Genomic DNA, 5,059 nt, shown 5'->3' with positions numbered 1-5,059 from the left:
CAACCAACCAACCAACCAAACAAACAAACAAACAAACAAATAAACGTGAGATGACTTCATGTATTTTTATTTTATTTACTGAACATTTCAAGAAAATTTACCTGCAAATTTGTTCTAATTTTTTTATTATTTTTGTTATTGTTATTATTATTACTATTGTTATTATTATAAATAAAAGTAATGTAAAATAAGGCACTGAGGGACTTGTAGTTCTATGTTTGGTCTGTAGAAGGTTAAACACTTTCATACAGCATGGAATGAGCTGTCCATATGAGTATGTGAGCATGCATGCACACACGTGGGCACCCCCCCCCACACACCCACACCCACATACCTGCCATAATCAATACTGCTTAGAATATAAACTTCTCAGCTTACAGGAAAATAAATAAGGCAAAAGAGACACTCTGGATCCCAGGGGTATTCTTTTCCCAAAGCAATCAGACATCTGGAGTCTTGGTCTGATAAAAATCAATGAGTCTTTTGGGGCAGTACATCTTTTAGATGCGACTGAGGAAAGCAGTGCATAATGATGACAGAACTGGAGGCAAGGAAGGCAAGCACAGAAAAATAATCATACGTAAAGCTGTAACCTTTTCTGCTGTAGTAGACTGTGCCAACACACAGTCTATGGCATAATTACATACATATATTTATAGAAATCTGAATCTTGAAATGGTAGCAAAAAGCAATTCTTTAGTATCTGACTCTTATGGGTACAGTCCTTACTTTCTCTTTTGTATGTCTGTCTCTGAGCTTGTGTCTTATGATTCAAATGTATAGGAAGTATCTCATTTTATGCAGCAATAAATATAGTGTGCTATGTGCACATAATTGCAGAAAACCACTACGTGGCAGTTTGAGTCATGAGCTCATAAGATAGCAGTTCTAATGGACACTGAATCGGAACTGAGTGGGGGCAGGGCACCATGCTGCTCAGCACATCACAGATGACGTGACCTTTTCTGTATTGATCACTCTACACTCACATTCACCCACTCAAAAATATTGCAGCAAGCAAGTACTTACATACACTCAGGCAGAAAACTACTCATTACTCCTTCAAAAACACATAGTTTTTGAAATGGAATACATAAAAATAAAACATGTTATTCTCATTCGTAAATACTGCTGTTTGGGTTATGAAGCAAGCTATCATTTACAAAGTGAATATTTGTAAAAATCTCTCTAATTTCTCTTATAACAGTCCTTATTGAGGCTTCTGCTCAAATAGTTTTAGCTCCTCAAATATATTAAGAATAAAGCAAGTAAAACATGAATATTAATTCAGTTTTTAAAGTTATGATCACTTTAACTGATGTGCAACTTCATATAACTATATATTTTAATTTCCTTAAACTAGCTTTCCAAGAATTTTAAAATCAGAGATGTTACTATAAAACTTATCTGGACTTTCAACATCGTAAGCATTTATAACAATACAAAAAGACTGAGAATCTGAAGTAGGCCATGAAAACAAAGCATTTAAATGCAGATGTTAGGAATCAATTACTGCTGGAGCAGACTTTAAAACATATCCTGTTTGAGCTTTTGTACACATGTCTAATAGGGATTTGGCAGGTGGATAAAAGATGTATTGATTTCTGTTTTGGAGATTGCTGCAGACTTACTGCTTCAATAGACTTTTAAACTAGGCTTGGATCTTAACAAACTGAAACCTGGAATCCCTTCCTGGCATTATAATCTCCCTCCCCTCCCCAAATATGACAAATATAAAAGCAGAGGCTTAGAACAGCTGTTGTATGCTGCTGCCCAACCTCAAAAGAAAAAATATTCTGGGGAAGAAAAAATGCTATTAATTTCTCTTTAACACATAAGAAGTTCTATCAGAAACATTATATCCTTGTTTGAATGAGTATTTAGAAGAACCTCTTGATCCTGAGTTCCTGAGAGTTCACACTATGCTGTGTAAGCTACTGTATACATCTGGTGAACTGTCTGAATTTTGCCTTGATTATTTAAAATAACATGCCTCAAGCAGATAAGCCCTTGGTTTGGGGCAGAAAATAAGTTCTGAAAGCATCAGACTAGAAAACAAGATGCATTTTAAGACACATAGCTAAGATTTATAAAATATCTTGAAAATGTTAAGCAAATTAATTCAAAAGAATTGAAATATCTCTCCAGAATCAACCCTCATTGAGGCCACTCAGCAGCTTAGAGACCAAAGCAAGCCCAAAGTTCTAATCCGTACCCTTCCTTGAATAAGGCAAGAAGACATGGATTAACTCAGGGCCACAGATAAACCAAGTATACTGGCAGTCAGAAGTCATGGGTTATTCACTAGAACAACCGTGTCTTCAAACTCAATACAACAGGGTCCCCTCTGCTCTGGATTCCCTCAAGGTAACCAGCACTCAGTCCTTCATCCATCTTCAGACCTTAGAAAAAATAAAGTGTATTAGCTAGGATAGGCTGCTTCTGTGGAGACCACTAAATTAGGCTTGGAGGTGTCAGTGGCTACCTATTTAGCCTGAAATTCTGCGTACCTGCCAGCTACATTTCACGAAACCCTCTGCTCTCTGCTGCAGTAGTTCTAGGAAGGTTTTGGGACTTCAGGTAATTCCTCCTTGGGCTGAACAGAACAAGGAAGCTCTTTATAAAAAACTCCATCATTACAAACCACCTAGTAGATGGGACAGCAGATATCCTTGTCTGTATTTGCCTTCTCAATTCCCAGTCTCCTTAGGCTAACATTGATTTCTTAGGTAAAGTAGAGAATACAGTTCAAAACCTATTTTCCTGAAATCTGCTCTGCTAAAAAAGGAAAACACACCATAAACTCTGGGCAGGACTAAATGTTTTGTTTAATGTGTTTGAACGAAAAACACAGAGATCCAAAGACTGAGTAGGAGGAGTGGAGTGGGTCTGGATAAGTGGTTGCTGTGTGGCCACCAGGGAAGAAGGTGTGTAAAAAGCTTCTGACTTCACCTATGAAAACCAGAACCACTTGGCATCTCTAAGTAACAGATGGATGTGATCCAAAGAGAAGGGGTGTTGGCATGGAACTCTCTCCAGGGCTCTGCATTTTAGACTGCATTTCCCAGAAATGCACTGGTCACAAATCTCAGCACTATGCTCCTAGAGCCACTCTACCTAAGCACTAACCTTCACAGGTTCCCTTTTATCTCACAATCATGGTTCCCATAGAACAAAGAACAGATATGGATGGAGAGACAAAAGTGTATGTTCTGCTGAGGTATAAGGAATACGTAAGAGGGGTAAAGAAATATTAAGAAGACAAAGGCAGAGGTGATATTAGATGCCTTCAGTCATACAAGGGCTATTTTCTCAATTTGTGGGACTCTTACTTTCAATAAAAACCTGTTCTATGCAGAGAATTTCATATTGCCTTCAAGGGTTAATTCCTGCCTACTCTCTGCAGTTAGCTGGGAGCATGCATTTTGAACACATCAGACTATAAAGATAGATTTCCACTACCTCTAGCAGATGTGTTTTTAGTGCAAATCCTTATCTCTAGAACCCTGAACATACTATGGTGAGCTCATAAATCCTCTGGACAGACTGACCCTCAGTGGGTGCTTAACACACAAGAGTTAACTATGAGATGCCTGACTTGTTACAAGGTTACAGTGTTTTGGTTTTCTTTGAAACATGGAGGCAGCAGACTAACTTGGTGCCACAGAAACTGTCTACAAAATAAGAAATTTATCTAATTTCCTCTCCCACACATTAACAAAAGGCAAAGCCTTCATTTCTACCTGCTGACGGTTGACCCTACTACTTCTACACAAGAACAGAAACAACCAAACCTTTTCTGTAAAAAAGACTAAACAGACCAAACTTCCGTTCTCTGTCTCTGTCTCTGTCTCTCTCTGTCTGTGTGTGTGTGTGTGTGTGCGCGCGCCTGTGTTCACTTTTACACTGTTAACATTAAAACCCCAAAACTCCTAGGCAACAATTCCTAGTAAGGTTGACTCTGAGAGGAACGAAGCCTTTGAAGTACAGGTCATGTTAGTGTTAGCTGTATCATTTCTTTCTGTAAAAATGGGACACTGTATTTCTATTTCCTGGTATTATTACAGCTTCGACTATGAAGTCTTTGCACTTTTTTCATTATTACAGTATCCTGGTAGAAAATAAGACAAGAAGAAAAACCTCTCAAACCTTTGATCGGGTTGAACTTCAAACTATTGGAAACTTTGAGTTGTTTTCTAGGCCCTTTTAACATTGTTCAGTTTCTGGGCCCTAAATGTGTCCATGTGGCCACCATCTATAGCTGTTCCAGCCATGTGTTCTAGTTTGGCTTCTAGTCATCTCTAGCTAACTCCTTTGAGCCATTTGCCTGGCCCAGGTCTAATGGCTGACTAAAGATGCAGACAGATCTCTCTCTCTCTCTCTCTCTATCTCTCTCTCTCTCTCTCTCTCTCTCTCTCTCTCTCTCTCTCTCTCTCTCTCTCTCTCTCGGTGTGTGTGTGTATTACTTTTAATTAATTAAAAGTACATGTGTATTACTTTTAATTAATTGATGGATTGCATATATTTCCCAGACACAATATAATACTTGAATACATGTATCCATGATTAATTCATCGCCTCAAACATTTGTCGTTTTTTTCATGCTCTATTATCCTCCTTTCTCTAGAAAACCTAATACGTCAGAAACAACGAACCCCTCATGACTTGGAGACAATGGTTCATCCTGGCTAGTATTGCGAACTTTGACGGCTACTTTTCCTCGCAATCTGTACTTTTCTTTTTCTGGAGCAGCATCCCGGTGTCGGTGCCGGTGCCGGTGGCTTCCTGTTGACGTGGGTGGGGGAAAGATGTTCTCCCTAAAGACTGGCTTGGCTGTCTTCTCCTTTCATTAGCGAGGTAACCTAGAGTTCCCCGAGGAGCCTGGCACGGAAGTGTAATTTTCCCGCGAGAACCTACCTGACATTCGAAACGAAATGAAATTTGAAGTCATAAATATGGGAGAAAACAAAGGCCGCTCTTTTCGAGATGGCTTTTATGCCTGGAGCTTCGTGTGTGTGTGTGTGTGTGTGTGTGTGTGTGTGTGTGTGTGTGTGTGTGT

Source organism: Grammomys surdaster, unplaced genomic scaffold, assembly GCF_004785775.1.
Source record: "Grammomys surdaster isolate TR1022 unplaced genomic scaffold, NIH_TR_1.0 191, whole genome shotgun sequence".
Lineage (NCBI taxonomy): Eukaryota > Metazoa > Chordata > Mammalia > Rodentia > Muridae > Grammomys > Grammomys surdaster.
The sequence above is the reverse complement of the archived record's forward strand: the minus strand, read 5'-3'. Positions refer to the sequence as shown.